This window comes from Crocodylus porosus, unplaced genomic scaffold (assembly GCF_001723895.1).
Source record: "Crocodylus porosus isolate Cpor-Errol unplaced genomic scaffold, CroPor_comp1, whole genome shotgun sequence".
NCBI lineage: Eukaryota > Metazoa > Chordata > Crocodylia > Crocodylidae > Crocodylus > Crocodylus porosus.
This window is the reverse complement of record NW_017728912.1, coordinates 1,686,415-1,710,289: the sequence shown is the minus strand read 5'-3', so window position 1 is coordinate 1,710,289 and position 23,875 is coordinate 1,686,415.

The following is a 23,875-nucleotide window of genomic DNA, read 5'->3' as shown; positions in this document are numbered from 1 at the left end:
ACTCATCTCTGGACTTACATTCTAGTGGTCTATGTGGTTCACTTTCTCATCACATTGTAGTGGTTCACATTTTCATCTAATCTTACATTCTAGTGGTCTATGGACTTACCGCCAATAAGGTAAGCCACTAACTGCAGACTAATTAAGTAACAGAAAATATCCTAAAATTTATTTTCTTATTGAAGATAGATAATTTTGGGCTATCATCCAGAACTATTGGAAAACAGTGCAAAGTAATACCTGAAATTGAATTTTAGCTGTAGCAGCCAAAAAAATGTATAACATTTTTATGGTTACAGGAGGAATCAGTCAAATATTGAACAGTGAGAAAACAAAAGAATTACTAAAAGGGGACTATATAATCCTATATAACTTCCAAAGCAATGTGACAAATGCAAAGGATGGTTTCCCTAACCCCCACCCCAACACCAAAGGGATGGCATGGGGGAATGTGCCCCCCCATATTTGTGTGCGGGGCAGATGTGGACTGCCACTATGGGCTCACGGCTCTCCTCTCTGCTGTCTTTCCACAGGAGCCCTGCACTAGCTGCATGCCCACTGCCTGCCCAGCAGCAAGTTGTGCCTCCAACTGCTGGGTGGGCAGGGGGCACATAGCTAGTGCAAGGCCCCAAGGCAAAGAGAGCAGGGCAGAGAGCCCTGAGCCCATGTTGGTCAGTCCACATCTGCCTTCGCCCCACTCAGCTTTGCTTCAGCCATGGAGGGGGATGGTGGGGTGGGGAGCAGGGAGGAGAAGTGGGCATTTGCCACCCCACCCACAGCCTGGCTGGGTCCACCCAGCCTTCGCTATATGTGTGCACCCCACCTTTGGCAGTACAGCACCAGGTGGGGGAAGAGGCCCCTTTCCCTGCTGGAGCTCAGGGCCCCAATAAATCTTAATCCATCACTGTTGGTCACACTTCTTATCGGTCTGTCTATACTTGATAAACTGCAAATCTACACTGCCTTCTTTCTGACTTCATTTGAACATGGCTAATTACCTCTTTATACTGAATTAGGCTGGATATTCACATAGCGTTGTCATCATTTCCATGACAACAGCCACTATTATATGTTATAATACAGGAGTAATAAAGTAGGCAGGCATAGAATAATCTGTCCACAACATTAGCTCTCCTCCTGATTTCTCATCATGAGATTTGGCTTAAGTTGTGAAGCATGAGATTTAATATCTCTCCAAAGGAATATTAAAGTTTCTCTCATCGTTAATTTTAACAGGAGAATATTATAAAAGAAACACTCCAAACCGTTTTGCATTTGGCCATACTAAATGAAGTCACCCCGGAAGAAAGATTAAACAAAACCAGATCCATTCGTCTGAAATCTAAAGACAAACACAATTAAATCATTAAATCAACATGGTATTTAAACAGTTTTATAAAGATGTGCATACACAGAAATGTTAAACCTCAATAACTCAGATAAGGACTATGGAAGTAAATAAAATAATGTTGTTTCTTACAAAATGTTTTAGATAGATAGATAGATAGATAGATAGATAGATAGAACAGAACTTTACATAGCAAACCAATGTTAAATATGGCTTTAGATTTCAAGCAAATAAATGTCAGGAACTTTAAAAATGAACTCCTAATAATAAAACAACTTTTGAATTCATCTGGATTCTTTATATATATGCTGTTACCTGTTAGTCAGAGTGATTGATTCTGAAGTTATTTCCTGAAATGTAAATGATTCAGGTAATCCCATTAGAAAAGATATGAAACTGTAAATTTCTTATGAGGTAAAAATTACAGTACAGTCTGCTGCATGGAGAATCATTTCATAGACTCAGTAAGAGACTAAATTAAAAAGACAAACAGGTATATACAGTGCTAAACTTGATATGTGATCCTGCAAACTTTCCTATGTGCAAGCACTTCCAAAAACCATGGCCAGTACAGGTGTTACACTTATTGCATGTTAAGTGCCCAGAAAGAGCTCTATAACTGTAACCAAATAGACATTCATGGAAGATAGAGTGCTTTAAAAAAGCAGGGTTAACTACTTTAAGATATCCCTGGATGGGTGTGGCATCACACTAAATCACTTAATTGAACACCTATACCGTATACCATCACAAGTCAAGGTAGGTCATATTCCATCGACATGCCAGGTGACTTGGCAGGCTCCCCCACACCCTACTTGCACAAAGGTGCACTGGAACTCAGCTAACTTTGCTGCTCCGAGATGTCAGCCATAGATGGGGGCAGGAGCTAGGGCGGAAGGGAGTGTCTGTATCTCTGTATTTTTCTAACATTATACAATATCCCTAGGAAGGGCAGGGTTGCCACACAAATGGAAGCATCAATCCTCTTGTCAGGTGGTGGCAGCACGGCATGCAGAGCAAACAATCAGCAGCTGCAAACTGTTGTGCCCTGTGTGCACAGGACCCAGGGGGGCCATGGTGTGGCACCATTTCTGCTGCCACCATTAGCTCTCTGCAGGGAGCAAGGCTTGCGGGAGGGGGAGAATGTGCTTGTGTGAGGCAGAGGGTGTGTGTGTGTACGTGTGCACGCATGCGTGTGTGTGTATGTGTGTGAGGGGTATGTGTGTGTGTGTGAGACAGATGTGTTGTGTGTGTGTGAGACATGGATATGTGTGAGACATGGGTATGATATATGTGTGTGAGAGAGATGTGCATGTGTGTGTGTGTGAGAGAGAGAGAAAGAAGTGAGTGCATGTGAGAGACAGGTGAGTATGTGTGAGACAGGTGTATGAGTGAGAGACGGAGTTATGCATGTGTGTGTGTGTGTGTGTGTGAGGGATATGTGTATGAGACAGATGTGTGTGAGAGACAGGTGCGTGTGTGTGTGTCCAGCAGGGCCCCAAGTAATCCGAACCTGCACACCCCCACCTCTCCCCCCCCAATATGTTATAGCCCCAGGTGGGATGGGCACCCCCAGTCCCCATTGCAGCCCTGGGGAGATGCCTGTGCCCAGCTTGCCCCTGCCAGTACTCAGCAGGCAGTCTCCTCTTCCTGGATGCCAACCTGTAGTTGTCCCCAGCTGGGTCCATAGGTGCTTTCCAGCCCTGCTTTTCTGTGATTCCTGCTGCTGACAGAGCAATTGGAGGTAGGGGGAAGGAGTGCGGCAGGGTCTCCCATGCCAGTCAGTCAACCAGGGGTGGCTTGCCCATCTGGCTGCACTCAGGAGTCCCTGGCAGCCTGGGGAGTCCATGCAGAATACTGGGAAAGGTGCAAGAGCACCCCCAAGCTTCTAGCCTCAGCCAGTGCAGGCAGGCTTTGAGTGCTCCCACCGAACAGCACATAACTGTTTTAGATCTGTTCTAGTCTCAGTGCTTTGAGTAAAGCACAATACTTAGAGCACTTCCACCTTGGACTTTTTGAATATCTGTACTTATCTTGTGTTACCTGCTCTCTAAGTTTTTTTATAATATTTCATTTTAGTCCATTGAATGGAAGGGGATCATTTTATTATTTATTTTTTTGAAATGACTAATAGTAGGAGAGAAATGGAGAAGATAACCATTTCACTGAGCAGCTTCAGGGGCCTCCATGTAGTCCAGTCTGAGGGCAGATCTATGAGGCATGCAGTTGGGAAGTGGTAAATTTTCAACAATCCTAGTCTAGGACGGAACTACCAGGAATTCAGTTTAGATTCCTTCAAAATCTTCCCTTGGACCTTCAGTGTTTTACACAAACCCTTTTCAGGTTTACCAGAATTTTCTGATAAGACTTGAAACCAGGACTCCCAATGACTTGCAAATTGTGGCTTAGAAAGCAATAAACTTTATTGAACACATACAGGCAATCTTTATGACAATAACTAATTAACATCATTGTTAGTTTATTCTTCCCCTAGCCTCAAAGAGCAGACAATACAAATGAATGGAGGTGACTCTAGGGCTTTGGAACATTTTGTATGTAGTACAAAGAAGATAACCAGCATGCGTTTGGTTACTGCCAGGTAGAATATTTTTTCTCCCCTTGAACAGATTGTGGTTGCAAATGTTTATTTTTCAGTTTGTTAGAAAACTTATTTCTGTAAACATTTCTTCCTTTTTTATTTCCCTTGCCTAATTACTTTCCAATTTTTTAGGGAATCTGTAATGTCGCACTTGATAATATGCTCCAGATGTCTCCCATCTGACAGGATTGTTTCCAAACTTACTGCAAATTCACAGTTCATCATCATTGCCTTTGTTTTGTGTTGTACTATGTCATGTTTTTCTTTCCTAACAGTAAAAATATCAAGTTCAACTGTTTTCCTCATCAATAGTTTGTAGCTAGAGTGTGGGGTTGAGCAGAACAGATGATCTAGCCATGCATCTTGTATTCTTTTTTAAATAATATGTGTGGCTAAATCTCCTTCACTGGATGTTTACAAAGCCATAATTTAGAGTTTAGTCATGCTTTCTTCATGCTAACTCATAAGAACATAAGAGGGGATCATTAAATCTAGGCCCATTACCAAGCAAATATTTTATACAATTGCTGAAATAAATTTAGCAAACTGAACCTTAAAACAAGGTAGAAATTTTGCCTGCATTACTTTTCCTGGAGAGTTCTAGAAACCTAAGTATTAGCAATCTTATAATTTCCAGCTTCAATTTATTCATAGATAGTTAATATAATCCATTCTTTTGCCAACATTATCCTTTAACTTGAATAGCTCTGGCTGATCTCTGCTGTTTACTCCATCTGCTGCATATATTTAAAACAAGTATATCACCTCTCATCCTTTGGTTTGCTGGGCTAAACAAGACAGTGTCATGTGCCATTGTTTTACCACTGATTTTAATGGTAGGAGATCCTTCATGTTGATTAATCACTTCTCATTTCAACAGGAGTTTCCCTCACATGTTGTATGCTAGATCAGCCCTTAATTATATATCTTATAAATTTTAATCACAAAATACACAGTGCTATAATTTTAAATTGTAAAATGCCATCAATAAAAGTATGAAAGACTTTATGAAAAGATCAAAGGGGTCAAAGATAAATTGTGTTGAGGGTCAAACTAAGAAATGAGTCATGGGAAACAAAAGGTAAAGGACAAGAGGATAAGGTGAAGATCTGAGATTGAGGGCATATATAGCCATTACATGTAGAATGATGTAACTACAGTTAGATCGATCTAAATGCTCATTTCTGCAGATGTTCAACTAAGGATCTGAGGATGTGAATTAACTTAAATTGGGAATGGGTCAACCCAAGCTATCAAATACTTGTATTGCAAACTTACCAATACAGCCCATCATGTCTGGGCTCAGAGAATCTCCATTGTGATTGGTGGATTACCCTGCCCCTGCTTGGAGCAAGAGACAAAAAAAGAGAAAGCCTCAGACCTGATTGTAGCCTGCACTTTTCAGGTCTGATAGCACTCCAGGGGTAGAGCCTCCAGAGTGAATAAAAGGCGCTGTGTGTCCAACACGTGGCAGATGTGTCAGGGGATGGAGAAAAGAGTGGGGCTTCGCAGAACTGAGGAGAGCTGCTCAGCAGTGCAAAGCTGTAGCCTGAAAAAGCCCCTGAAGATTTCCATCAGTGGGGAGTGGTGGATTGCTCCAGGGGCCAGGCTCTCAGTCTACAGTACGGGGCATGGTGTCCAGACCCTGGGAGCTGCATGAGATGACTCAGTTCTGCAACCCCTGGCATACAGCCAGAGCACGGTGAATGGAGCAGGATCCTAGGAGCCGTTCACAGTGGCTCAGGGCCCCAACCCCCAGCATGAGGCAGGGAACTCAGTGCAGGAGGAGCTGCATTGAGGGAGAGAGATACTGGGAGCTACCAGAAGCAGCTAGAGACTACAGCTGCTGGCACTGGGCTAGGTGCTCAGTGCAGACAATGCTTCACAGAGGGTCCAGGACTGGACTAAGCCCCAGTGCTGCTTGGGGAAAAGATTCCCACAGGGGAGGGGGAGTCCCCCTGGTTAGTTAAGGGCTCCTGAAAGTGCAGGTCCCACTGGGAGGACCCCCTTGAAGTTGCTGGCTTCCTTGAAGGGTTTGGGAAACAGCCCAAGGGGCATTGGGGTTTCCCTTAGGATTAAGTTTATCTTTGGGGTTCTTCCACTGTACATTGTGTGATGTCATGCCTTATTCTTTGTGAACTCTCATATTTATAATTTAGTAGATTAGTAGTCTTGAATTTATAATTTTGCTAGGGTTTTGTGGGACCCCTTTTTACTATTATTCACTTGCTTATACATATTTATTTGCAACTTATTTATTTTTTCATCTATACTTACCTATAGTCTATCTGTTGGTTACCTAGGTTTATTTGGGGTTTACCTGTTTCAGATCAGATATGTACCTGTGACTTACCTGTATCTAGAGCCCTGGTATAAGGTTATATAGCATTCACTCAGAGGGTATTGTTTATCTTATTTGCTTGTATATCATATGTACAAATATATATCTATATCTATATCTATCTAGACATATCTATAGATGTATCTATAGATATGTCTAGATAGATATGGATAGATATGTTAATATCCATGTTTCTTTTCCTTGCGATAAGTTAATGTAAATACATTTGTATATAGTTAAGTCCCCTGGCCTGGTTCTATAGGGATGGAGGGAAACTGAGAGGAGTCTGCAGTTTTATCCACAGCACATCTGCCAGCTAACAATTCCTTTCAATTGGAGAAGGAAGTACATACCTGTGTACACCCGTGCTATACCCATGCATGTTCAGAGCCACTTTTTCCAGTGCTGAGGCTGTGCTCTCCTCTTCCCACCCCCATCCATGACCAGGCTATTTTTAGATCCCTCACCTACTTACCCTCAGATGGACACCTCCTCCTGCAGACCCACCAATCCCCCCATGGACTCACCAATACACCCAGGCCTGCCAACTCCCATTAGACCTACCAGCCCCCCTGATCCTGCCTGATCCTCCCCCAACCTTGGGTGACACCCAGTTCCCTGTGCACATAAAGCCACATGAATGTAGATTGGGTGTTCATGAGAATTTCTAAATATTCCTAATTAAGCTTTTATTAGCATAAGCAAGAGAGGAACCATTGTCCAGTTACCTACAGTACATGTGATCACAATTATTCACCAACATGCGGGCAAGGAGGAAAAATAACAAAAAATGACCAATGCATTTAAAAGTTATTTTGGCACATGGTTAAAAAAAAAAATCTCTAAAGAAACAAACCTGCAAAAGCCTAGTATATGATAAAGGCTCTTTCATCTCAGTTCAGTTAGGAAATCATAACTTTTGTTTTGTGTTCATTAGAGGGAGTAGAAATCCACCTTTGATTGACAATCATTTGCACAGGGGAGCTTACTGTGGATACCTTATGTCTTCAGTTCTGTCCTATATTGCCAATGAATTCCTAGTTCACTGAACAGAGCTGAACAAATACATATTGCTATTAGTTTTGTAATAAATTCCTTGATATCTTAACTGTAATGTGCATAATCAAAAATTTCTTCCTGTCCCAAAGTCATGCTGAAATCCTGTCTTCTCTTGCCTGTCTCAAAATCATGCTAACTACTGCCTGTGATAGTATTAAAATATAGCTACATCATACATAGCAGGAAGCTTAGGCCTTCCAAAGTATATCCTTCACTAGTTTTAGAGGTCCACCTAACTCCAGGAAGTGTCCAGCCAATTTTGTGGGCAGATCCCAGGGCAAGGCGCCATTTTCATGGGCTGAGTGCGGTCTCCCCACTGCCCCAATCTGGTTGGCCAACAGGTCCCAGTGGCTCCACTTCTCACAACTGATTGGTTGCAAAGGCTGTCTGTCATACAGCCCTGCCTCTTGCTGTCAACTAGTGGAGAGGGCCAGGGCTGTAAGACACATAGCCCCCCAGGCAATCAGCAGTGAAGGGCAGGGTTGGCAGCCATCTTGCTGGCAGCCCTTCATATTGGCAACCTCCTTGCCCCCTTCCCCTCTGGTGGGTTGTGTGGCCGGTTCACAGTGTCATGAACACTGCTCCCTCTGGAAAGCTAGCATTTTATTTTCCTTATGGTGTTTTTGGCAGGGGGTTGGGGTGGGGGGAGTTCAGTGAGTCAGCCAAAATCATGCAACCTGATGTTTTTCACAGAGCTTGCCATTTTTCACAAAGCCCACCTGAATTCATGGTTTCCTTTAAAATCACAATCATGAATTCAGTAGGTCCCTATTTGTCTACTCAGACAAAACCTTGATTGGATAATATAAATATCTTCCTCAGAAGTGCAGAACTGGGACAGAATTTTCATCACCTTTATATGTTGATATGTACAACTTAGTTCTAAGGAAGTCTTTGTCGAATGAATTGTGAATATACTGTCCGCTCACTGATTAGTGGAGGGATATTTAATATTGTTTTGTTATCCTCAGCTTTTCCTTATAAATAAAATGCTTATGTTTATGTTTTTGCCTTTCCAGAGAATATTAAACTCCGGTCAAGTGCTAATATGTCAATTGTATCAGCTTATTAAAAAAGGACTGTCATATCTTTTCCGCAAGTTTGAAAACAATATAAAATTGCTGTGTCAATATTTTCAAATTATTCAATAGACTGCAAAACACAAAAGCTATATTTTTTTAGACAACTTATACTTATATAGACAACTGAAGGTGGAGGATGTGTTTTTTTGTAAAGTCTGCATACAAAGGAGCAATTTTGTTGATTCTGTTAAATAATGGGAGACAATTATTAACTAGAAGAAGAACATACAAGCATCAAAGTCCAAAACCTAATTGCAACAGGGAACTCTAGCCCTGTTACTAAGGGGCAGGGCTGCCCCTTTAAGACCTGAGTCTACAAAAGCATCAAGCACCAGAAGGGTAGGAGTTAATAGCCCAACCACCCAGGATGATCAGCTGACAGGAAAGGGATAAGCCTCTGGGCACATATAAACCCCAGGGCTGAGGCTGGCAGGAGGAGGTGTCTGGCAAGTGGCCAGGGGAAGAGAGCAGAAGTACCTAGGAAGGCTGTGGCTGCTGGCAAGACTGCTGCTGTGGCTAATAAGGCTCTAGGAGTCTACAAGGTACCCAGAGCTGGGGGGTGCTCCATATGTAAGGAGCAGTTTGGGGTTTTTAAGGAGCCGGAGTGTAACTTGTATGACTTGTATTATGTTATAGCCCAGGGGCTTATATTTATGTTACTGTTTTATCTGATGGACTGGCCTGAGGCTATTTGGGGAGGAGAAGACCTCATTGGGGCACACTACTGTGCAAAACCTCAGTTCTAGGGGGGCACAGTGACAGGGGGTGATCAGACCCCAATCTTGGGGGGGCGCTCAACAACAGGGGGTGATCAGGCCCCAACACCAGGGGACACAGTGCCATGAGGTGTAGAGACAGGGGGCAGACACCAGTGCCAAGAGGCACAGCAACAGGGAGTGAGCCAACCCGATGTCCTGGGGCACAGGTCAACACTTATATACCATTTGCAAGGCATGGGCCACCATGTGCAGGAGGTTTGGTGTGGTGAATAGCGACCCCTAGCATTGGGGTAGTAAATGGGCAGCCTCCCACCTAAGTAATACCATAATTATTGTTCCATCAAGGCATGGCAGGGGAGATAGGTGGGTGGGTAACCCAGAGACAGAGAGTCAGGCCTACATTAGACAGGCCCGGGGATGGACCTCCGTCACACTAATATATAGAGATATTAAGACATTCTAGAAAACTAAATATAGAATAAAGCAATTTATACCAGGTTTATATTACATTGCTCTTTAAATTGGGTGTTTGTGAATCAAAAATATGCTGAATGGGCTTGGCAGAACTGATCAAATGTGGCTGAAAGGAATTTTGCCAAGAGTTTGGAGGCAGACATTCTACTCTTCCAATAATTTAACATAAATCTGCCATGGTTTAAAGCTAACTTTCCTGGGCCAGAATAATGACTTAAGTAGCGATTTTTTTTTTCATTCTCTTCTTCACCAACTGCTTATAATAAGAAGCGTATTGATTTCACAATTAATTATTTCTCAATTCTCATATTTCAATTTCTAAAGCTACAGAATTTTTTCAAAGAAAATATAAAATGTTTTAGGTTGTTAGCTTGATTCCTGATGAGTTTGGTCTGTTTTGTGAATGTCTAAGGGATTAATGCCTCTTTTAGGTTGAATAAGTGTACAGGCAGGCATTGATAGCCTACTTAGAAGGTATGTCTACACGTGCATTTAAACATGCCTAAATTTAATGTGCATTAACTTAATGCACATTAAGTGAATTTAGGCAGGTGTCTACATGTGCAAGGATTAAAGTGCATTAACATGGTGTGTGGACTGACTTGGGCCTAAAGTTAGTAACAGGTCAGTCCACACACAGCATTAATGCGCTTTAATCCATTTATATGTTTGTTAATGCACTTTAACTATTCACATCTAAATTTGGACATGAAGGTTCATTTATACGTAATATCTTTAAGGTTTGGGAATTAAAACAACTGAAAGGAAACAGAACAAGCAAAAATTGACTTTTTTCAGAAGATGTTACTCTGCACTGACTATCCAAAATTAACTGTAATTTAGTTACCTGAATTAATACTGTCTAAATTTTTAGCGAAACCCTTAAAATATATAATAATAAGTATTTATGTTCCTTACCAATTCTGAAATGGTTATATTTCATTCATATTGCTCTGTTATATGCTTTTTCCCCTTTGATTATACACATAATTGCTGTAACCTTGAGGAACATAAAGAACCCTTGTTTTTAAATAAATTAACCACATACCTGTTTTTTTAAAAAAATTGTAATTTGTAGAAATCTTCAAATTTCTCTTCACTTTTGCCATCAGTACACACACTGGGTTTTAATCTGTTTTTGTCCTTGTTTTAGAAAAAAAAACTGTATAATGTTTTCTCACATACAATGCATACTCTTTCTAAAAAAGAGTTGCTGGGAATTGGGTGCATATCATATGTGGGAAATATAGTAAAAGCAATTTCTGCCACTTACTAGGCAAAAGTAAAACCTGCACTTGATTCACTGGGAACAGAATGTTTAGCACGCTTAGCTTCCTAGCTGCTACTTAGTGGCCACATCTGCACATGCGGGGACATGCAGTTTGTGGCACCACAAAACATTCACGCAGAATGTTTTAACATTTCCAACATTGCAAATTTCCAGCACAAGACAAATTTTGCTAGCGGAAAAACCCAGTAGCAAAACAAACAAACAAAAAACCACAGTGAGAAAAAAAAGGAGCATGGCGCACATGACAGGAGTGTGTGCCAGAAGACACAAAGGCTCATTTCTCCAGGGAAATGCTCTGGCTCCTGGCCAGGGCATCTCCACTCCTTTAGTTGCTCCCCAGAAGCTCCAGCATGCCAGGAGAAGCAGGGAAAAGGCAGTTTCCCCAAAGCGTTGCAAATTGCCCCACACCAAAGCACACATGCAAGTGCATTCACTGCAGCAAAAAGTTGCAGCACAAATATGTGCCACTACTATTTTTGCCACTGCAGGCACAAGCCCCTGTACGTGGGGATGTGTCCAGTGCACTTTTTACTGCAAAGTTGACTAATTAATTAAAAGTAAATTAATTAACTCTGCCATAGGATAATACTGTTCAGGACAAGCACTATTCTACTGTGGAGTAATTTATGTCACCTCAACATGCATGTAGACAGTGACTGGGGCTGGCTGGGGCATGACAGAGCTAGTGTGGAGGCTGCCTGATGGTTAGCCCTACACTGTAGCACCTTTGTGCCTTATCTAGCCCCTCCACTGCCCAATGCTACCACTGCTGACCTGCTTCCTGCCCTGCCCCAGCTTAAATTGCTGCAATCCTGGGCACATATGTAAATACTGCTCCTGGGAGCAGCTGACTCCAGCATAAACTGCACTTGAGTTTATTGCATCAGGGTAATTGCACATGTAGATGTTCCCAGTTTTTACTACAAGGAAAGATCTGTTTCTCTTCATTCTGCTTTTCAAAAAAGTGTGTATCTTATTGTGTGGCACATTATATGCAAGAAAATATGGTAATTTACATATTAGAGCTTTTTTTTACACTTAAATTCAGTAAAGTATTATATATAACAGTTTCATAACTACAGATTAAGAAAAATTATCTTCTCCCAAAATATATTTTATTTGCTTCATCGTGTTTTGTGTTTAACACAGAAAATGGAAACTAACTTTAACATTTAGTGATGCCACGTAGCTCCAGCATACATAATATTTAGTATAATGTTATTTTCTTGGATTATAGTTTGGTTTGCACACAGTCTTTTTAAAAAAGAATCTTTATATTCTGAACTTTTAAAAATCCATTTAATATTTTAAAGTTCAATTTCCAAGTCCATTCAGTATTTGTAGAGTAGTTCAGTTCAGAAATAAGTTCAGCATTCAAGCCTCTTCACATTCGTTCCACTTCAGATGTCACAGGGACATAATCCTCACAAAAATGCTATTTGATCCCAGGAATAAAAGATAATAGATTGACCCTCTACATGAAATCATAAAACAGTTCTGGGTTGCTGCCATTCAAATGAATAGAAACCAGCAACAATTCTAACACCTTTCCAGTTTCGATTTTGTAAAATCTGCAGGCATCTTGCTGGAATAGTAAACATGTTAATGGTCAGACTCTGTCCACTTATTCCATTACTATTTCCCATATTATCTCCTATTTTTGGCATGAAACAGAAAGGGAGAGCTGGCAGATTGCTGTGAATGAAATGAAGAGAGATACCATTTGCATTCGTTTCAGTTGAAGCAAATCTCCTACTTTCCTCTTTCTTTGTTGTCCTTCAGAGAGATCTCTTCCTGCTTCTGAACATTCACAAGTCAGAGACTACATTTTGATAATGCAGCTGAAACCCTAAGCATCAGCCTATGAATCAATTCAATAACACTAAACCCCTTTATAATTACAGCCTATCATGAATGATGAATGCAGTTACAGTCACTGTTGCCCAGCTATTTGAGACATTAGATTTGGTCCAGAATAAGAAATAGGATTCAAATATCACCCCACATGTAACCCAGAAAAAAACCAAAACATTTTGTTCTTATTTATTCCAGAAATAGATGGGGCAAAAGTGGACATGACAGGAGCTTATTACAGAAGTCAGAAACAAAATGAAAATCTGAAAAGAAGCTTAAAGCTACAGCCATGAATTTTCCTGTTAACCAACCAAGGTTCTAGTGCTGTGTGTTGCCCCTAAATGCCTGGGTAGCTTTTCTCATTCACCACTATCACAGAATGACTGATCCAGTTATGTAATGAACAGATCTGAAAGCTGCTCTGGCCAGTGTGTCATTGGTTGCAGCTGAGTCATACTTTGGTCTCAGGTGTCAACTTGCTATGGTATTCTTTCTAGCTAAAACTACATTTGATATTCATAGAGAGATCCATAGATTGTAAGGCTGGAAGGGACCTTGGAAAATTATTGGGTCCAGCTCCCTGCACCAGGCAGGAAAGAAAATTCAGGTCAGGTGACCCCAGTGAGGTGACCACCAAGGCTCCTCTTGAAGATTACCAGGGTAGGTGATTGAACCACCTCTGGAGGGAGCTGATTCCACAATCTGGGTACCCTAATTGTAAAAACATTTTTCCTAATGTTGAGCCTGAAATAGTCTTCCAGGGGGTTGTGGCCACTGCTCCTAGTTTTCCCCAAAGGTGCCCTGGTGAACAGTTGTTCACTGAGTCCTTGATGTACTCCCCTTCTGTGTGAGATGGAGGGATCCATCTGCAAGCCTGACCTGTTGTCTCAGGAAGTCTGCTGCTTGCCCAGATACTGGATCCAATATGTCACAGAGGTATTACTGAGATTCATTTGGCACTCTGACTAATATGCCATGCTGCTCATCCACATGGGCACCAATGATACCACCAGGGGAGACCCTGAGAAGATCAAAAGTGACTACAGAACTCTGGGTGCAAGAGTGAAGGGGACAGGGCCTCTGGTGGTATTCTCTTCAACCCTTCCAGTCAAGGGAAAGGACCCGGGCAGGAGTGAGTGCATCCTGCAGATCAATGCTTGGCTGCACAGGTGGTGTCATCAACAGGGCTTTGGCTTCTTTGACCATGGGATGATGTTAAAAAAAGAAGGATTCCTGGGAGAAGATGGGATCCACCTGATGAAGAAAGGGAAGACCATCTTTGCAGACAGGCTCACTAACCTAATGAGGAGGGTTTTAACTACATTAGCCAGGGGATGGACACCAAGGCCCTGAGGTCCCAGCCCAACCCCATTCCCTGCCTGGCCCCAGCCTAGTCTCAGCAGTTTTAGAAAAAAAAAAAAGAAAAAAAAAAGCCCCACACTCGCTAGCTGTAGCAGTGGAGATCAGGGCATCTGGGGGCTCATGGCAGAGCCTTCCTGTACAGTGCAGGGCAGTGGGGGGCAGTGGTAATCTCTACCCCTCACCTGGCACCCATGGGGCAGCTGTCACGTGGCGTGGGTGCAGTGTGGCTCAGCAGGACACTGCACACTGTCTGGGAGCTGTGATGGCTCCATCCGTTAGCTGGAGCCCAGCACTGCTCAGCCCCAGTGGCCACAGCTCCCAGACAGTGTGCATTGCCTTGCTGAACCATGCTGCACCAATGTCATAGGGCAGCTGCTATAAGGGTACCAGGCAGGAGTGGGTGAGAAGTGGGTGATCCCTGCTTCCCCTCACAGCCCTGTGCTAGACAGGGGAGCTCTGCCATGTGCTGGATCAATGTGCTGTGGTCCCAGAGGCCCTGATCCCCACTGGTGCAGCCAGTAAGTGTGTGGGGGGGTTGTTAATTTTTAAATGCCAGGAAGCTGGGGCTGGGCAAGAGATGGGGCCAGGAAGGGCAGTCATGGGGTCTTCTCCCATGGCTCCCCCCATCCAGGGAGAGGCAGGCACAGCCAGAGGAGCTGTGGGAGAACCTGCAGCTGCTCGGCTGTGCCTGCCTCTCCCCAGTGGATCCAAATCTCTGAATCAGTATCAAATCTCTGATTCTGATTTGGCCAAATCGAATGGGGACAGTGATTCAAATCATCAAATCACTGTCCTCCAAATCAGCCGAATCCAAATCAATTACTTCCCTATTCACACAGGCCTCCCTGGGACCCCTGACAGCTGGGGCTGCTCTGCTCTTCTCTGTCTCAATGTGCTGTGGTCCTGTGCACATGTGTAAACACTGTTCTTGGGAGCAATAAACTCTGATGTGAATTGCACCGGAGTTTGTGTTGGATTAATATCACCTGTAGACGTGCCTAGACATGCCTTTCAAGGATTCTTTAAAGAATTTGTCTCATTCTTTTCCAACTTTTTGTTGAAATTTCACAGTGCTTAGACATAGTTCCTCTCCTTTTCTTCCTTTAGTCCTTGTTTCTGGAGGAATTAATTCAAAAAAACAAATTCAGCTATCATATCTATTCTGACAGCTTACATTTCTATTCTCTGATCCGGGCATGTCTTTTTATATCTTATTTAAAATCTTGACCCATCTCTCTGAAATCTCCCTATGGAACTCCAGCCAACAACTCAGTCTGAACTGAACTCAAATAGAGCACTTACATTTTCCTCCTAAAACTTGGAACTCTCTTTCTTAATCATTGTGTGTAATGCCAGTATTCTGCCATTCAGGATCTTAACCTGGACATCATCCTCATTCCTGACCACTCTGTCCATTGTAACATCCAGGCTATGTTTAAAATATTGCTAATTCTTTATAAAATACAGACTTCCCTCCCATCTGCAAAGCTAAAACTCTGACATAGGCTCTTATCTCACATCTTATTCTTTCCTTGGTGTTGAATACATGCAGTCTTGTCCTGAAAAGAGTACAATCATTATTTTTCTTACTTGCTAATTTGGCTATGTGACTTCCTTTCTGTGCATGTCTCTGCTGGCTTTCCTTTCTGTGTTGCTTCGAATGTATACGGCTTGTTTTCACTTTCAAGACACATCATAGCCTATCTCTAACTCTTCCTATGATTTGTTACTGGCTACTGAAATTGTGACACCTTTAAATATGCATCATTGAGTTTTTCACATACTGCTTCCTACCTTGGAAAGAGCTCCCTGTAAACGTTTGCAAAGCCAGCTTTTTGTTCTTCTGTAAAGATTTTCATTATCTTCTTCCAGATTCTTCCTTAAAACTTTCCATTCCTATGTCTTCATGAAGAGCACATGGAACTTGGAAGGATTATAAATGTTTTAGAGGATAGGAGGAGATTTCAAAAAGAATTTTATTGGAAAGCTGGTCTAGAGACAACATAATTAAGTTATTCTATGATAAGTTTCTTCTATGATAATGTTACAGGCTCTGTTGATGAGGCAGGGGAGAGCAGTAGATGTGATATACTTTGACTTTAGTAAGGCCTTTGACACTGGAGAGACCAGAAAAATGGTCTGGAAGTCAACCAGATTAAATTCAACAAGGAAAAATGCAAAGCCCAGGATTTGGGATGAAATAATTGTTTTATTTGTCTAGGCTTTAGTACTGCAGAGAAGGACCTGGGGGTTACAGTAGACATAAGAGACAGGAGTATCTCTTGCAAATTAAGGGAAATGATTCTTCTAGTCAATCTGATACTGGGTAATTCTCACTAGGAGTCAGTTTTGTGTCCCACACTTCAAAAGAGATGTAGACAGATTGGGAGTTAAGTAGTAACAAACAAAAATTACTAGAGGCCTGGAAAATATCTCTTATGAAGAAAGGTTGAAAGATATAGGACTATTTAATCTGGAGAAGAGAAGACTGAGCTGGGTGGAGTGAGGGTGGGGGTGGGGTGTTCATAACAGTCTCCAACTACCTGAAGGGTGATTACAAAGAGAACAGATGTTGACTTTTCTCACTGGATCTAGAGGCAGAACAAGGACCAATGGCCTCAACCTATGTTAGAGGACATGTAGGTTGGAGATTAGGAAAAATTTGCTGACAAAGAGGGGGAATAAATATTGGAATAGGCTACCTAGAGAAGTTCTGGTTCCATCCGTGGAAATTTTCAAGAGCAGTTTGGACAGATTCTTAGCTGGTATTATTTAGTCAGGAATGATTCTACCTTGATCAGGGGGCAGGTCTGGTGACCTCATGAGGTCCTTTCTAGCCCTACATTCCTATGGTCCTATATGTATAGCTCTAATTTAGCAAAGAAGAACCAAATGCACAAATACAGATTGAGAGAACTAGCTAGGCAGTGGCACTGCCTCCCTAGAATGATCTGTGAGATTGAATAGATTACAGATTCAACATAAGTAAGCCATGGTTTTCAGTCTCACACACACACACACTTATTGGCTGCATCAACAGGATTACTAGGTATAAGACATGTGGTGATAGTACCACTCTAATCAGGGCTATCTAGGATGTAGAGCACAGTTCTGGGCTCCACATTTTAGGGAAGATTTAGAGATGTTACAGAGATTAGTGGCTGATAATTAGAAACCCTCCCCACCCAACAAACTTGATATTAGTTTGGCTACTGGTGTAATGAGGCTGCTATTTATCAGGATGTTCAAAACATTTTTGTAGCTTCCTTAAATTCCTATATCTGTCTGTGTCTATTCATTAACATATATTTAGACTGTAAGTCTTTGGGACACAAACTATTCTTTTTGTTCTGTGTTTGTAATATACCTTGCATAATGCTTCATGACTATCACTCCTCAATATTATGTTCATAGAATGATCAATATTCAGTATTAATAATCAATACCATCAACAACCAGAATGTAGGATTGGAAGTTCAAAGTATTTTTATTTCAATTAAGTTTATAATTTTCCAGAATGTGACAGGGCCCAAACTCAAATATAATTTTTCTTTGGTATTGCTTTATTCTATTTTTAGCAGGTAACACAATTGACAATGTGATTTATTCTTAAACCACCAAGAATAAATCCAATAGAAGTTACACACAATTCTCTTCCTCTCTCACGCACACACACGCACACATCAAACTTTAGCAAACTGGAGTTGTGATGGACATATGCGATTTCTTCTTTATGTGTTGCATAATTTAGAAAATCCTAATAAAAACTAGGATTGTGAACAAACCGTGCTGTGGAGAAACACTTTCTGTGTTTCAATAATAGCAGGAAAATAACTCAAGATACAACATGATTTCAGAGCAAAATCTCAGAGGGTCTTTACAGAGTATTCTACGTTCTTTAAAGTGATTGCTATTCTCATTCCTACATTGTTTGCACCTACAGTTGCTTTATGTGTACACTGGCAATAAGACCTACAATTGAAAACAGACAGCAAGACAAGCATGACCAATAACACTTCACCATTGTACCAATACTTTATTAAAGTTGGAAGATCAATTCAATTTCTAGCTTTTCTCAGAGAAGTGTTGCCCAACAAGATACAGAATGATGAATGCTGATCTCTTAAAATCACTAAAGTATAAAGCGTTACAAAAGGTTTTTATAAATACAACAGCGTAAGAGAGCAGGCCTCTATTGACAAATCACAGCAATGTGGCTGTCCCAGAGCTTATCTACAGCTGTGAAAAATGAAGTCATTAGTAAAAATAAAATGCAAATATTACCAGATGCTGGAACATTTTTCTTCACGTATTTCAGGTTAGAATAATATTTTACTATGCAAGGATCTACATGCACTTTGATGTGAACATGTGATGTGTAAACTCAATCTTTTTCTTAATAAAAATGAATTGTCGATAAAGTACAAATGCAGAAGCACCATCTTATATTAAATGAAAAATATATTACAGGAAGGAACATATTATACCATAATGTGGGATGCACAAAAAGAGTGGGGAATCTTAAACTGGAGCAAGTAGTTTCTCCAAAAGGAAGAAGGAAAAAATGAAAAGCATTTCTTGTAACATTATTGGTATGATCCTGGAATCTGACACCAACTCCTGAGTAAAGCTATGACTAAAAGACTTGATGGATGGACTGGTTAATGCTATAACAGCAGCATGTCCCAGAAGCTTTCTCTGAGCATACCCTGTCTCAGGAGTGGTTCCAAAGGGGGTGCACTTACACCCCCCATTGATTTCTAGTCTACCCAAAATTTAAAATCAACTGCCTGGTAGTGGCAGCAGCAATTCTGATCAAGCAAGTGCTGAGGGAGTCAATTAAATTCCTGGTTTATAAACTACTTGATCCCTTCTAAACACATAATTCCACAGGTGTTAATGCCCCTCTCTTCTGCTTAATGGCCTCGATGTTCCACCAATCATGCTATCCTTTGTTTAGCAAATCTGCTATCTGTTAGCTGCTCCTGGTAAGGAAGCTCCTGTTTCACATCCCTGCAGATTGTGAAAGTTATATATGGTTTTGCTTCAATCTTAAACTGAATGCTAGGCCCTAAGCATATTAGTAAAGATTCTAGTTTCTTTTTATCTGGAGAAAAATATTATTTTACATGTGATAATGTACCTCATCATCTGCACCACCCCCCTTAACAACATTCTAGATCTGATCATGCCTTGTTCACCCTGCAGTGGTGAAGTTCCTCCACAGGGTACCCCCCCTATAATAGTTAAGTCTTTAGGGCACTTGAGTGGCTGCTGGGAACAACATCAGAGCAACCCTACAGTTTTATCTACAGGTTTGGAGCATATGAGCAGGAACAGGTAGGCAGGATGGGTTTATGAATTATCCCTGAAATGGTCATTCTTCTTCCATGGTGGATAGACATCTCCCATGAGCCCAAGAATAAAGTTGTTGTGCTTGGAAGAAGTTACTCAAATCCAGTATATTATTACCATAATCATATATCTCCCTTATCTAAATCTTACTTTAATATATTATTCTTTGTACAATTTCAGAAATGAGCATTTTTGCAGAACTGGCCAGCCTTGGCATGATGCACAGATTCCCTAGATAGTTATATGGGGATGAGAAAGTGTAAACTGTGAAGGATGGAAGCATGCAGGGCTGGGCTAGACCATAACAACAATAACAACAAGCTCAACTTTGGATTTCTACACAAATTTTGTATGAAAGCTATATTAAATTCCTCAGAGCTCTGAAGTTTCTACTGAGTAGCCAGTGTCACTCAAGCAACATCAGGATGATTTATTCATTAGAGCAACACAATAGCAAGACAATCCCAAGTGTAGCTCCTTTTTTATCTACTAAAGCATCATCTTTCCTGTGTATCCCTAAGAGCCATGCAGTTGGAATCTACCCTTAGACTTGGGTGGATCCAGGATCATGGCAAAGGGTGGAGCCATACCATTGAGGCTGTGTGGCACATGCAGAGTTAAGACAGCTAATTGCACATGTGCCATATCTCACTGTGATCCTGGATGCCAAGATCTCTCAGAGCTCACTATCACGTTAGGGTAGCTCCTACCAGAGTTCTGCATGTTCTGTGAGCTTTATGAGCTTACCAGCACAGGGTCTATCCAGAGTCCCTACCTGCATTTCCAGAGTTTGCTTAAGTTTGCTCTTTCTCTCCCTCTCCACCCCAACCCGACCCTCACCCTCACCCCAATTCAGAACCAGGGGCTGTGTGCCAACACCACTCTCCCCGGTTTCTGAATTGGTAGGGGTGGGTGGGGGAGTGGAGAGGGAGACAAAGAGTAAATAGAAGCAAATTGCTGCTGCTTATCCCCTCCTTTCTCCTACTGCTCTGGGGAGTGGTGGGAGGAGATAAGGGGAAGCACAACAAGCAGTATGCTCTCAGGATGATTGAAAGTAAGAACTCCAGACAGATGCCATACCAACCAGAAAGTGAGTTTACAGAGCTCACAGCACATGTGTATCTCCCAGCAGGATCTCCATTGACCTGCCAGTGGCCATTAGGAACCAGTGTACATGGAGCACACAGCTAAAAGGGTGGGGTGCCACTGTGACACTGTACCCCCTCTGGATCTACCCCTGGATCATTTTGTAGCCACATAATAAATCCATTACACAGAATCATTCATAATAAAAGGTCACAAAGTAACATTTTTAAAGCCTGTCTATCACAGAGAAATTAAGCAAGTTTAGGAGACGCCATTACATTCTGGTGTATGATTATTCTGTCTCAGTTATTCATAGTTTTGTTACCTGGCCCACGATGAAGCCAAAATATCTACATATGAAGCTTTCACCATTTAGGGAGCTTCAAATCATCAGACACTGCATTAGGCACTGCATATTCTCAACATCATAAGCACATGATACTTCTCCCCTAATCATATTTGCTTTCCAAGTTCAAAGTATTGGTCCTTCTCTATAAGATTCTACCTGGGCCAGTTTTCAGGATATCTGGGGGGGGAATGCATATAAGAAGCCCCTAGGACAGTATTTTACTTCCCTGCTTTGTAGAATTTTCTGCAATATGGGTAAGGCTAAGCTGTGCAGGCTGTGTATCTTTTTACAGGAAGCCATCTAAGACTGTGGAATGAATTTTTCCTTGGAGAAGGGGATTGTCACAAACCTCAGAAACTACTGTCCAAGTGCAAGGTTCTTTGATTTATCCTCCTCTAATGTAAATATAAATTTTATGTATTTAAAACAATCAAACCAAAACTACTTCTAAAGCAAGACAAACTTTATTGCACACATTTCTCCCATGGGACAAGGATGAGGAAAGAAACAACATTTAACAGAGGTTAAATCACAGAATGTCATGCATTACTAGATGATATTCATCCAGCATTGTGATAAGCATCGTATAAAAAACAACATAGAATAAAATAGTAAAGAAAAAAGGTAGAATTCAGTCCCCCCTCCTTTGTGTTTGTTCCCTATCAGAGGGAGAAATATAGGCCACTCACATAGACGACGCATGGGGAGGGTATGGAGGGGGCATGTGCCCCTCCTGAGATTGGCCACCACCAGAGCTGCCACTGGCATCTGCAGGCAGTCACTGCCTGCATCCTCCCCACCTCGCTGCCAACACAGCTGGCGGTGGCTGCAGGTGGTCCCCAGTTGCTGCTTACTGCCACCTATACTGACACCGGCAGCTGTGGGCAGTCCCCACTCACCACCATGGTCCCCCCGCCAGTCTTGGAAGGTATGGGTCATTCATGGCCAATCATATTCAGATATAGAAATGAATCATCTGCATTTTCAACTGCAAACTGCCATAATTCATTGATTTTCCTTCTAAGCCTAATGGGAATAGCAGCGATAAGTTCAGGGCTGTTTATTAGAAGTTGATGTGTTGATCAACAGCCACATCACTAACATGTATGTAACATAATTTTCCTTAAATAATAGTTATAGGCCCTGTTAGCTTTATCCCTTCCTATTCTTGATTTCTTTAGACTCTTAGGACTTCAGAATATTTTATTTTTTCTTCTACACTCAGGGGCTTTTTTGGTTTGTTTTTTCCCGCCATTAACTGCAGTAGAAACAGGACAAGGGAAAACGTTATTTAAGCAGAGCTATATTACGAAGATATTTATTAGTGCTGGAGCTGTTTACCAGAAATGTAACTTCTAATAAGCAGACCTAATCCCCTGAAGCATAGTGGCACTGTTTCTCACTACACCCAGCATGAAAACCAAAACCTGAATTGTGGCAAAAATGCACTGTCTTGCCAGTATAATGTAATAGGCTCTGAGCACCAGAGCAAAATAAGATTTTGCTTTTCATCTTAAACTGCAGTGCAACATTTATAAAGAAATCTTATTGAATTATCATTTTATTCTTGACAGATTTCTCTTCAGCTTTCCCTTCCTTGTTTCCTAATCCCCTACACCTTCATTTTCCAGTCCACATGGAATGCTTTGTCCATATTTCGTTTCCAGGAAGATGTGCTCATTCTGGGGTGAGCTTTTCAAGGAAGCACAAGCTGGCTGCATCACCTTTATTCCCATTTGTATAGCCACATTATAGCTACCTTCTAACGATTCTGAAATTAGAGCTCTCATGATAATCTTGCCCCCCCCACTTTTTTTTGGATAGGAAAGCAAAGTATAACAGGTCCATTACTTTAACTGAAATAATTGATTTACTTCAGATCAAAAAGAATAATGGGCCTGATTCTGTTCTCACGTATGCCAATGGGCACATCTACACAAGATGCTAACTGTGCAGGAGCCAAATAATACTGCACAGTAGCACATCACAGCACAAACAGTACTAATACACAACTGCACAGTATTATTAGTCTACTGGGTAGTAGCATAATTAAAAAGCCATTTGCCAGTACTATTGCACATTAATTCCAGTTGCAGCACATTTATTTAATACTTGATTATTCAAGTATTAAATAAATGTGCAATAACCACTGTGCAGTGGTGTCTCATGAAGATGTGCCTGGTGTCAATCAGGAAGAGCCTGTATAAAAACTGTATGTAAATGCATCTAGTGTCTGGTTCAGGCATATAAGGGACAGTTTTGGAGAAGTATGTGACATACAGCTCATTAAACACTGGGTCTGTTGGTGGTGGTATTTGCTTTGACTTGTTATACCTTTCCCAGCAGACAAACAGCCTCAGAATGCAAACTGAATTCTTAAAACCACCTTGCCTGCTATAACCATCACTCCTGCCTTTCCCATAGGGCCTGACATTCTGATGTGCTATGATTTTCTGAAGTGCATGGAGGTAGTAGGTGTTAGAAGAAGGAATGGAAGCAGTGGGGAAGTGTGGTCAGTCTGTAATTACTCCAAACAAGAATCTCCAGGTTTCACCTTCCAGTTGCCAGAAACATCACTTTGAAGTGGCACCTATCAAATGTGCATTAGATGCTTTGAAAATAGATAGGATTCTAGGAGCACCATGATTTACAGCATGTTTTAAAAATTCCATAAGTTTTGGAGGATACTTAAAAAAAACAGAAATGTATGACAGACACCTAACAAGATCACAGAAGAACCAGCATATGACCAGAGGCTGATTTAATAGAAAGTATTTGGTTATCTTTCTGTGTCCTTTGTATCATTTACTATGTTTCTACAACCTTGTTGTTATTATTATTTGGCTTGGGAGGTGGAATTTGTGTCACTACTTCTGAGTAATCAAAACAAAGAGATAACTTTCCTCCCCAGAGCATTGTAGTTAAAATTGATTAATTGAAAAACCCATGTGAAGAA